General features: G+C 38.6%; 1 long non-coding RNA gene across 1 annotated transcript; it reads left to right on the forward strand.

The window, feature by feature from the left end:
* Positions 1-7,318: 7,318 nt before the first annotated feature.
* On the forward strand, positions 7,319-8,086 carry LOC123721911. The gene is made up of 3 exons (XR_006756330.1): positions 7,319-7,461; positions 7,730-7,806; positions 8,022-8,086. It is a non-coding gene; the product is annotated as an uncharacterized LOC123721911 (long non-coding RNA).
* The last annotated feature ends 5,545 nt before the right edge of the window (positions 8,087-13,631 follow it).

A 13,631-nucleotide genomic window follows, 5' to 3' on the forward strand; every position in this document is an offset into this window, starting at 1 on the left:
GTCGTAAGTCACTTTGCTATTGTTGTTCATAGCGTTTGCAGACTATTCATAAGTTCTACAACACTAAAAACAAACTTAATCACTAATAAAACTAAACTAATTTGGTCTCTGTCCACCCTTAAAACTATACCGGTCGATTTGTCTCGCTGAGACGCATCTCCCGGTATATCACACGTCGAAATCGGAACACTTTTTGGAATTTGTCGTAAAAGTGCCACGCCCAAAACGACCGTTACAACACTTAAACACTAAAAACTTAACTAATTTGGTCTCTATCCACACTAAAAACTATATCGGTCGATTTGTCTCACTGAGACGCATCTCCCGATATATCACACGTCGAGATCGAAGCACTTTTAGACTTTGACGAAAAAGTGCCACGCCCGAAATAACCGTTAAAACACTAAAACACTAAAAACTTAACTATTTTGGTCTCTGCCCACTATGTATTATATATCACTAGATGCGTCTCGCCGAGGCGCATCTCCCGATGTATAACACTGGTATATCACCTCACTTTTTACCACATTTATCGAATTTTAAATGCGGAGCGACACGGAAGCGATACACACGGTACGGCAACCGGCGCGCGATTAACCTAACCTAACCTAACCTAACCTAACCTAACCTAACCTAACCTAACCTAACCTACCTACCTACCTACCTACCTACCTACCTACCTACCTACCTACCTACCTACCTACCTACCTACCTACCTACCTACCTACCTACCTACCTACCTACCTACCTACCTACCTACCTACCTACCTACCTACCTACCTACCTACCTACCTACCTACCTACCTACCTACCTACCTACCTACCTACCTACCTACCTACCTACCTACCTACCTACCTACCTACCTACCTACCTACCTACCTACCTACCTACCTACCTACCTACCTACCTACCTACCTACCTACCTACCTACCTACCTACCTACCTACCTACCTACCTACCTACCTACCTACCTACCTACCTACCTACCTACCTACCTACCTACCTACCTACCTACCTACCTACCTACCTACCTACCTACCTACCTACCTACCTACCTACCTACCTACCTACCTACCTACCTACCTACCTACCTACCTACCTACCTACCTACCTACCTACCTACCTACCTACCTACCTACCTACCTACCTACCTACCTACCTACCTACCTACCTACCTACCTACCTACCTACCTACCTACCTACCTACCTACCTACCTACCTACCTACCTACCTACCTACCTACCTACCTACCTACCTACCTACCTACCTACCTACCTACCTACCTACCTACCTACCTACCTACCTACCTACCTACCTACCTACCTACCTACCTACCTACCTACCTACCTACCTACCTACCTACCTACCTACCTACCTACCTACCTACCTACCTACCTACCTACCTACCTACCTACCTACCTACCTACCTACCTACCTACCTACCTACCTACCTACCTACCTACCTACCTACCTACCTACCTACCTACCTACCTACCTACCTACCTACCTACCTACCTACCTACCTACCTACCTACCTACCTACCTACCTACCTACCTACCTACCTACCTACCTACCTACCTACCTACCTACCTACCTACCTACCTACCTACCTACCTACCTACCTACCTACCTACCTACCTACCTACCTACCTACCTACCTACCTACCTACCTACCTACCTACCTACCTACCTACCTACCTACCTACCTACCTACCTACCTACCTACCTACCTACCTACCTACCTACCTACCTACCTACCTACCTACCTACCTACCTACCTACCTACCTACCTACCTACCTACCTACCTACCTACCTACCTACCTACCTACCTACCTACCTACCTACCTACCTACCTACCTACCTACCTACCTACCTACCTACCTACCTACCTACCTACCTACCTACCTACCTACCTACCTACCTACCTACCTACCTACCTACCTACCTACCTACCTACCTACCTACCTACCTACCTACCTACCTACCTACCTACCTACCTACCTACCTACCTACCTACCTACCTACCTACCTACCTACCTACCTACCTACCTACCTACCTACCTACCTACCTACCTACCTACCTACCTACCTACCTACCTACCTACCTACCTACCTACCTACCTACCTACCTACCTACCTACCTACCTACCTACCTACCTACCTACCTACCTACCTACCTACCTACCTACCTACCTACCTACCTACCTACCTACCTACCTACCTACCTACCTACCTACCTACCTACCTACCTACCTACCTACCTACCTACCTACCTACCTACCTACCTACCTACCTACCTACCTACCTACCTACCTACCTACCTACCTACCTACCTACCTACCTACCTACCTACCTACCTACCTACCTACCTACCTACCTACCTACCTACCTACCTACCTACCTACCTACCTACCTACCTACCTACCTACCTACCTACCTACCTACCTACCTACCTACCTACCTACCTACCTACCTACCTACCTACCTACCTACCTACCTACCTACCTACCTACCTACCTACCTACCTACCTACCTACCTACCTACCTACCTACCTACCTACCTACCTACCTACCTACCTACCTACCTACCTACCTACCTACCTACCTACCTACCTACCTACCTACCTACCTACCTACCTACCTACCTACCTACCTACCTACCTACCTACCTACCTACCTACCTACCTACCTACCTACCTACCTACCTACCTACCTACCTACCTACCTACCTACCTACCTACCTACCTACCTACCTACCTACCTACCTACCTACCTACCTACCTACCTACCTACCTACCTACCTACCTACCTACCTACCTACCTACCTACCTACCTACCTACCTACCTACCTACCTACCTACCTACCTACGCACACCTATCTGCTATATGCTGCAAGACGTTATTCTAAACACCGTGTTTTAATACAACAAAGTCTCACCACAGCACCATCTAGTAGTGAATGGCAGAAACGACGTCGACGTCGACATATACAAATAAATGTTATTACCTCTTGACCAGATGACTAATAAATGCTCGATATGCATTTATTATTAATATTAATATAAATAAATGTTATTTCGTAGTAGTAGTATTATCTTGTTTTTATGGCCCGTCCATTGCCACAATGCCCTACATGTTAATTATTATTATGTTTGTCGCATTGCGCAGACTACAGCGACATCTTCGTAGTGATTGTTGGAACGTCAAGTTTATTTGACTTGGGTGTATTCGGAAGTGGAGGATAACAACACTGTCAGCTGTCAGTGTGATCAATCGTCATTGGTATTATGTCAAATCGGAGATATCATTCTGGCTACAACTTATTCAACGGCAGTCAGGCGCATAGATAAAGCCGCATTCACATTTGTCTGACGTGTTGTGTCATTATGCATCAGAAAGGTATCGGTCTCATACAATTAATATGGTTGCGTGCACACTTCTCTGATGCAGTGTGTTGTGATGGTTAGTGTTGTGTAGTGTCAGAAGCGATCCCGGTTCGCATCAGGATGGGTGAGGTGCGGGGGACGGCGCAGCGACACGACACAGCGGGTCGGACTAGTGTGCACGCGCCATTTGTAGTCTCTCTTTTTGTATTTACTGGATGTATCCAATATCTTCTTCTCTTTCTTTGTTTTATTAGAAGTGTTGCCAGTGCCAATAATCCAATAATATCTTCTTCATAATCTGATTCTGAATCGTATGATTCATGAAAAAAAAAAAAAAAAAACATTGCGAATGTGTAAACTCTCTGAGAGCTATAACGGAACTGATTAAAAAAAATGCGTCATATAGATGTGAACAGTAGCCATCACGACAGAAAGCATCACGACTAGTCTTGGGATTTCAACCGAGTAAAAACTCAAAATGGATAAATACCCATAATTTCTATCTTTCTCTCGAGTTTTTATGCAAAAAAAAAAAAAAACTATCTTCAATTTTAAAATGAAAAATACTGTAAGAAAAACAAAAATAAAATTATATTTAACATGCTTTATTAATCAATTTAATGATAAAAACAACTTTTGAATGCACAATTATTAGGTACCTCCTCGTATGTAATATTAATGTTAAAATTTGACAAAATACTTATGCTAAAGTAATAATAATAATAATAATAATTAGTGCACAAAACTATTTTTGTAAAATATTAATAAATAGTTCAAAAAAAAAAAAAAAAAAAAAAAACATCTAATCATAGGTGGGCATTAACTCGTTAATCGTAAATAACGAAGTTAACATTTTGTTAAACGGATTAACTTTTAAGTTAACTTGAAAAAGTGTTAACGCTTTTATTAACTTCCGTTAAACTCAACTCCCGATAATTTACTCCGTTAATCGTTACATCGAGAAATTGAGGAACAGAGGTTAGCGTGGTTTGGACATGTTATGCGGAAGGATGATATTCATTTAAACAAACTTATGAGATTGAATGTGGATGGCTATAAAGGTAGAGGAAGACCAAAGAAAGAATGGATGGATTGTGTAAAAGAGGATATGTGTAAGAAGGGAGTAAATTCAGATATGACGGATGATAGAGATGTATGGAGGAATAGTACATACTGTGCCGACCCTCCATAGGGATAAGGGCAGGTTGATGATGATGATGATGAATCTTTACATTAGAAACTTGGAGACGCCACGCTCGTAAGTTCAGCTATGTTCGGCGGCTGTTAGCGACTCGAATTGTGAACAAACGAGTTGATAATGGATATATGTGAAATTCGCTAGTAAGTGTGATGCATCAGAGCGTCCGGGAAAGACGTGAACGACAGGACAAAATCAAAAGAAGGATCGAAAACACTTTCCTGCATTTATACTATTACACTTAGTCTAATACTTGAGGTACGAATACCACTAACTGACTCCAGGTTCAATTGAAATCAAAATAACCAAGTGTGAACAGATCGAATTAATGTGTTAGAGAATGTATAGTGAAATAAGTGTCGTCATAATAAGTGTGAAATGGTAAATTCAATTCACAAAAGTGTGTGCAATTCGTGCATATTATCAAAATACATAATGGGATCTTCTTTTCACTTGTTTTACCTATTTCTCTCAGCCCCAAAAGCAGTATAATTTTGGTATGGTTAACTTTTAACAAATAACTTTAACTTGCGTTTAATTTTCACTCACTTCAACTTAATTAAACATATTCCGATTATATTTAATAAAAGTAATTTTTTGCAGCGTTTTCTGTAATAACAAGCGATTTCTTTTATTATTGTGAATGTGTGCGTGTGTACTGAAACATGGTTCCGACGCGGCCGAAGTACATCGTGCTGAAAGTATGTGTATTGCAACTTTATTTAAATTTGTTGAACATATTTTTTCCACCAAGTTAAGGGGCTCAATTCATTGACGCTTTTCCAGATAAAAGGTTTTTGCCAAAATCTTTCTTTTGCGTTATACGCAGCTAACTCTGCCATTACTTTTATATGCAAAAAACATGCCATTTCGTTAATAAAACCCATTGCTTCTAGTTCTTCGTCTTGATTTCAAAAAAAATTATTTTTAAGAATAGTTATATTAGGTAATACTCGTATGAAACGTATTTTAGATTTCATATCCTGGAATATCATTAACACCGTATGATATGAAGTCGTCAAAAGTTATTAATTTAAGCTTTTAATTAACAAATGTCATACTAGCTATTAAGATGAGCTCTTATAGTGGCACTTAGATGCTCGTGCGGTTCTACGAAGATTACCTGGGCACTGCTCGGCATAGGCATAATGGGAGTGGGGGCAGGATAAGCGAAAACAAAGGGATTGTAGGAGCCCGGGATAGAGTGCAGTTAGAAATACGTGTGTTTTGGTACAATAAAATAAATATTAGACTCGGAAAAACATAAATATCCATTGTTTTAGATAAATATCCGATAAAAATGGGTAAAAATGGCTTTTTATCCATTTTGGATAAAAACTCGAGTTAATATCTTTTGAGTTTTTATCATCTGCCCATCACTAATCACGACACAACACGTCAGACAAATGTAAATGCGGCTTAAAGCCGTAAGTCATTAAAATCGTAAGTCATTATTGAAACAGATTTTTTTTTTATTTCCGGTAATATAATTTTTCCTCCATAGCACAGAATACGCCCGGAATACATGAATGAAAATTAAATACAATGTAGCTATAAAAAAAAAATTCGCTGTGTTTGGTATCTAAAAGATTCTTGTACAACAATTATTGATGAAGTTATTAAATACATACGGTTTTTTTTGCTTCTGAAAAATTTGATTTTTCCTATTACGGGGTTATTCGGTGGGGGCGTCGATATGTAGTTTCGTCAAATTTCATTTAAATCGGTTCAGTAGTTTTGGCGTGAAAGCGAGACAGACAGACAGAGTTACTTTCGCATTTATAATATTAGTAAGGACTAGTAAGGATTATAAATAATAATAAATATTATTATAAATATATTATAAATAAATAATAAATTAATATAAGTAATATATAAATAATTAAATAATATAGTAAGGATTTAACAGATTAATGACTACATACATACAATGTATTGTATAATTTTGTATAATACTCGTAGAAGTTCCTAAACAAAATCATGGTAGTACAAATATCGCACAATACAGAAATGATGCGCCTCAAATTGATATCTTCTCTAACAAATTGTCTAGATTTAAAAAAAAAAAAAAAAAAAATATATACATGTTCGAGATGTGATTTGATTTTTGTTTTTCCTCTTTTTTTTATTACACAATTAGCTTCACCACATAAATCTAACTAATTTTGTTTATTGTTTATATAAAGTTTTGGTGTTTCCGTTTGTTGCTTTATTATACTTGTATGATGTGTACACCTATAATTTGGATAAATTATTATTCAGTTTTTAATTTGCTTTTGTAGCTTTTTTTATTGTGCATGTGTTATAATTTACCTGTTGGTGTATCTAAATAAATATATAAAATAAAAAAATACGTGTATAGCCTACGTGTGGAATTCAAAATTATGATGCGGGTTCGCTGTCCGCGTGACGTCTCTATGTGGCCCTGGGCGCATTATTGTTATCGCTGACCTCTTGACCAGACGCTAATAAATGCTCGATATGCTTTTATTATTAACGACGCGGCCACGACATGAAAACACATTAACCAATAGGTAAGTGACCGACGTGTCGCGCAAAGCTGTCATTTTAAATAGGACCCACGACTTGCACAAAAATGACGGTCGCGGTCGGCTAGTAAAGACTAGTTTGGATGGATGTTTGTTTCAGGATATCTCCGGAACGGCTCACGGATCTTGATGATTTTTGGCATAGAGGTAGAACATAGTCTGGAAGAACACATAGGTTTTTTTTAATTCCGCTAGACTATCTAGCTTAGTGATATATCTCAAAACCTAACTGGACGCAGGAAATCAAACTTGTATTGGAGCGTGTCCGGAGCAAACGTTTTCGACTTAAGTTTTTTGACTTGTGGATGTCATGTCTTCGGATGAGGTCAGGATAGTGTTTAAGTTGGTCGACATAATTTATTTTATTAATTATTTAGATAACTAGATGTTTTATTAGTTATAAGGCTCTTGGGGCTGTTTGGTTGCATTAGAACAAAGCCTAATTATTGAATTAATGAATAAATACTCAATATTATTTCAGTTCGCTAAATAATATACGCCGACTTTTTAGATTTATTATATGTATGTATAGATAGAGAAGATATGGATGTTATTATGTACATATATGATACATGAGTTGAGTGTTATCACAGGTCGGGGCGCAGTGCGCAGTGCGCGACATGGACCCGGAGCGACAGCCGCTGCTCACGCGTGTTCAGACACAACACAGGTATACATACTAGTTATTCATTATTTGTTTAAAAAACCTTTGTTCATTTATGTCAGTAGTCAACAACTTTAATTTTTTAATTTATTTTTACGTTAAATAAATTGTTATTAATTATATGTATACTAGTTTTGTTTACCACAAATGTGAGGATTTTCTCCAGAGATTATTTGTTTTGAAATGACGCATCAAGAGTGGTGCGGTATTGTCGTGTGCAGGTGCGGAGGCGGGCCGCTGTCGCACGCCGAGGTGTGTGCGGCGCGGCGCGCGTGCGGGTGGCGCGGCGCGCGCGCGGCGGCGCTGGAGCTGGTGTGGGCGCTGACGGCGACGGCGCTGGCGCTGGCGGCGCGCGCGCTGGCCGCGGCCCCGTCGTGCGCGCCGCTCCGGGCCGCGCCGCAGGTGCCGCCGGCGCTGGTCTCGCTCGCCCCGCTCATGGCCAGCGTGCGCGACCACCATCAGAAGCAATACATCTTATAGCTTCATTGCGTTTATATTTATAACACTCGATAAGTTTCGTCAACGACAAGTTTGAGTTCGATGCGCAATATCCATTTAGCATCATTCTGTTTTAACACGTTTATGAAACATGTCTGTCGAATGTTTTTTACATACACATGAATGTTCCGTTTTTCTATTATACGCTGCTAGTATATATCTTGTATCATTTAATTGTAATTATAATCGACGTAGATTCGTTTAGTTCACGCATATTTTTGGAATTTCTTTGGAGGTATGTGCAGGTTGCATTGCGATGCTTTCTATTAACCGGCTATACAAGTTGGCCGAGGCTCGCCGAGTGAAGGCGAATACCAACGCACCAACATGTACACAGTAGGTGGGTCGCGCCAACGTTTGCGTGCACAAACACCAACATGTATAGAGCTCATTTGGCGATGCTTGTCACGATTTGCCGGCGCTTGCGAACGCTTGTTTCATTTCGTAGCGCTGTCGGTTTTTCTGCACACATCAAAGACGCTCTCTTGCGCTTTGCCAGACCACGTAGACAGTAGCACTTGACTTGTATTATTTTGCCTACACTCGCGTTGGCCTACATTCGACAAGCCTCGGCCAACATGTATAGCCGACATCACCGTAAAAACAGCGGATAAGTATAAATATGAAATTTGAAAAACATTTTGATATAAGACAGGAATTCAACCGGAACCTACAGATTGCAAGTCCGGTGCGTATCTACTGAGTCACAGACGTTAAAAATAAACCTCTTTACCTAATAAAAATTCAACAAGAGTATAAAAAATCAATTCTATCTAAGAAAGAAAAATGTACATCGATTGTACTAATATTAATATTAGCAATAACTAACAATATAACTAACTATTAGCACACAGTTAGGGGACAAAGTATAAGCCGCTCTCTGGTTCAGCTGAACTTTCTTTATGAGGAGGTCAGTTTTAAGGTAAATACGAAAATACGTTTATTTGTATAAAATATATAGACACGAAGTGCGGTCACAGCAGCAGCCGGCACGAGCCGTCCGGGATGCTGTACAGCGCCAGCAGCTCCCCGCCCCCCGCCGCGCCCCCCGCCGCGCCCCCCGCCGCACCCGCCGCGCGCACCAGCTTGCCCACCTCCGTCTGCGCCTCCTCCAATATGTCCCCGCGTTTTGCAAATCTAAAACAATATAAATAAGATGAATACTATGATAGAGAGAGAGAGAGAGAGTTTTTTTTTTTTTTTTTTTTTTGCCTCTACCTCTAACATGTTGGTCAGAGTCTATATTCACTATTCTCATTCATTCCAGTTCTCTCTTTTATTCTGCTCGCACTTTTATTCTGCATACTATATTCTTTCTTTCATTCATCCACTTTTATTCCTGTTCGGGTGGGGTTCCCGATCTAATCTATTCTATCTATGTGTCTACTTATTTCTTTATTTATTCTGTTTGCGGGTAATAAAACACAGCTTCTTAAATCTTTATTCATCAACAGGTTAAATACTTAGTTTCTAACTTAATTTGCTAACAACTTATTTATAGGATCTTTTAAAGTCTTATTTTTCTACTTCTCTATTGGATACCCAGTCTATATAATCTTATTTTGCTAATCATGTTTATTTTATTTACAGGTGCAGTGTGTGTAACACTCCGGATTTCCTAAAAGGTAAGGCACTTATTTTTTAACTTTGTTTTATCTTATACTACTAACAACATTTTACTCTTTTTTACAGGATTCTATTAAACAGGTAAGTATACTTATTATTAAAGGTCTTATTCTACTTTATCTTATCTTACTGCTATTTCTTTTCTCTATACTTCTATGCTTATAAATAATATATATAATAATATTATTGCAAGCATCATTAATACGCTTATATTTTATTTCTTATTTACTACTTTTCCACTTAGTCGCTTTGCAGTACTCAAAAATCTCCTTTTTATATTTTCAGCTGTTATTGCCCCGCTAATATAATCATTATATTGGTTTGCAATACTGCCTCCATTTCCCATTTTCTCGCTATTGAATTTTGTCTGTGGGCAGTAATTTGTGCTGTTTACTGTTGCCTTATATTTAACTATATTTAAATATTTGGCAAAACTACCGCTACCCTGCCCACTTTTTATTTGTATTCTGTTTGTTATTATTTTTGCTGTTGTTTTTGTCCTGTTCTCAGCCGGTAAATTTGCCTTAGTTTTTCCATTTTTCAGGTTGTTCCGGGAGATTTTGACGGTGTTTTGGGTGCCCTGGGCGTCTTTAACAGTAGGCGACGGTTGAACGCGCAATCGTGTCCCACTTTTTCCGGATTGGACAATTGCGGTCGAAACTATTATGGTTGGTTTCCGTGAGTTTTGCCTTATGGCAGTTTTGACACTTGGGTGGTATCCCTGCTATTATGTCCGCGCAGTCTGATCGCAGGTGTGGACCTCCGCAGTGACTGCACAGGTCTGTCGTGTCCGTGCAGAAGCGCCTGCTATGTCCGAAGCCCAGACACCGAGTGCACTGAATTAATGGTGTTTGATCCTCCACTTTAATACGCTGAAGGTCAATGTGGGCATATCCTTTCTCCACCGCTTTTTGCCAAGTCAGTGGCGACACCGCTACCACGATATGGCTTGTGTGTGGATTCCTAGTTTTCCTTCTATATTTAATTTCGATCCTGTTTTCCTCTTCATCGAGGGAGCCAAAAATACCCCGATTTTGATTTCTCAGTGCTTTCTGTATGTCTTCGTCCGTGTTGATGTTTAGGACGTCTCTGAGGAGCAGCATCGGGTCTTTGTTTTTGACCTCCTCGACGCTGAGATCTTTGGCTGTGGTTTTGAGTCTCTCCTTCATCTTCTCCCTTTCCTCTTTAGATCGGAATCCCATTATAATTTTCCTATCTTTTGCCTTTCTAATCCTTTCCACTCTCACCCAACCTTCCTTTGCGTCTGCTGTCTTCCGAACCTTTTCTAGCACCTCTTCCCCCGTGTCCATTTCGTTATTAGAAGTGACAACTATGGAATGTAGCGTCACTTTCTTTGGTGTTTCCTGTGTATTTTTCTTCCCATTTTTTGTGATGTTGGCGTATGTATCTGTTTGTGTAGCCAGTTTCTCGCTGAGTTCCGTGATTTTCTTATTATTTTCCAATAATAGCCTTGAATTCTCCTCTAGTTTACTTAGAAGTTCTTCGTCAATTTTGCGGGGGGCTATTTGGTTTATTGTGCTTTGGTCGGTTTGTAGTGTGTTTGGGGTTTCACATTGAGTGGAGCCCTTTTTGAGTTCCATGTCAAGCTCTTTGACTATATTGTAGAGACGTTTTAGTGACTCTTTGAATACCGTTTTAATTTCAGTTTTTAAGTTTCTGGAGTTGTTCAAGTGGAGAAGGGCTTTATTATGGCAAGCCCTTGCTTCGGCAACACGACTTTGGTTTCCCTCCTTGGGTGGGGTGTCCAGCACTATTTGTGTGATTTTTTCCGAATCCGGTTTCTCACCCTGTGGAGATGCTGATGTCGGTTTTTCATCTTGCGTTTGTCTTTGCGCAGTGCTGGCCGCCTCCCATTCACCGATGCTACGTCTCACACTTGTTACTGTGGCTGGTCTTGACATGTTCGCAGTGGGTTTGGTTGGGGTTCTTATTCCAAACATGTGGAGGCAGAGTTGTCAATCAATAATACGTAATCCAAAAAGGTTTGTAAAAGTTATATATATAGAGTATATAAAGTATGATTACTTGTCAAGGGCTAACTAATTTCAGTGTACAATAAAATTTCACTAAAATTAATTTTATTTGTGTCTTACAGTAACTCTACTATTTGTAGAGCTTGTCTCTACATTCACTTTTCTGATAGAGCTAACCAAGCTCTTTGTACTTGTTTTTATGTTACTAAGGTTTAAAGTTTTTGTTTTCAAAAAACAACTCAAGTCCGATGCTACTTAATGTCTATTTGATAGTCTCAATGTAAAGCTCTCCAGGAGCCCTTTACAATGATACCAAACACCGATTACTTACGATGAATGTAGCCGGAGTTATAATTATCTTAACTTATAGTTTAAAAGTAGTTAAACCCAAGACTTTCCAATTTTACTTAAACTAATTCTAAAACTAAATAAATATATTACAATTGTTTAGTATTGTTGCTCAAATCTCAAACAATAGAGCAATAATAAACGGGCGCGGCGAAAACAATAGAACAATAGGCGGTCGAGTTAACGTTCATGCCATTGAATACTAAACAAATAAGTCGATTTATGACAATGTCCAAGTTAAACAAATAATAAATCTATTTGTTTGGTCATAAAACTTCTCGACGCTAATTACAATTGAACGTCGGTCTCCCTATTGTTATCGGATGTAAACAAAATCTTCTTTCAATAGCTTAATTAACACTGTTTGAAAGTCTTTTAAAAGTTAATTTACAAATGATTTATAAATGATTTAAAAGTAATTTATATGTTTCAATCGTTTACACAATGAACCAAACGTTACAAAATGAAATAACTAAAAGTAAATGAAATGTTTCAAACGTTAATTAATGAAATCAAACGAATTTAAACTAAACCAAGCGAAATTAAATTAAACCAAACGAGACAAAACGAAACAAAATTTTTTAAAATGCTTTGCTTAGTTTCGCTTACAACAATAATACAAACGAATTTAAATTAAACAAGACAAATTTTTATGAAATGTTTCGTTTCGTTTGGTAATATTAAATCCAAACGAATCCAAACGAATCGAAACGAAACAATTTTTTATAAGTTTTCACTTTTACAATTTTTATTCTTATATGTTATATATATACTCTATTCACTCATTAATAACCATCTATAAATCTATTTATTATTTTACGATTTTTGTTTACATCATTGTTTACGTTTTTCTGAATTTTCAAAATTCGAAATAAATTAGAAAGAAAATTATAACGGGTCAAAAAACCCCGTCAATCTTATTTTTTACAAGTGCTTTTTTAACCTACTTACAATTTTTATCAAAAAATTCAAAAATAAAAAAGTTATTTTTCGAATTAAATTACGTAAACATTTGGTCCACTTTTTATAAATTTGGGTGTATCTTAATAAATACTGGTCAGAAAAATCTGAGTGAGGTGTCTTTTTATTCGTTATTAAATGCCGGATTTAACCATAATTTAAAAAATATACCTAAAAGATTTAAATCCGGAGTTATGAATTTTTTAAAATGTCATAAAATTTTCACTTTTTCAGTTCCTTATAACTTTTCACTGTATTGTCCAATTTCAGATCTTGAAACGGCGTCAGATTCCTCTCTTCGTCAGCTTTCGATTGGTGTATGTTGTCACGCTCCAGCTGCCCCGGATCAATGACCTCGTGGCCACGTGGTACTTGTTTTTTTGGCTTTTTGACCCGGTTATCCGG

Source organism: Papilio machaon, chromosome 17 (assembly GCF_912999745.1).
Source record: "Papilio machaon chromosome 17, ilPapMach1.1, whole genome shotgun sequence".
Lineage (NCBI taxonomy): Eukaryota > Metazoa > Arthropoda > Insecta > Lepidoptera > Papilionidae > Papilio > Papilio machaon.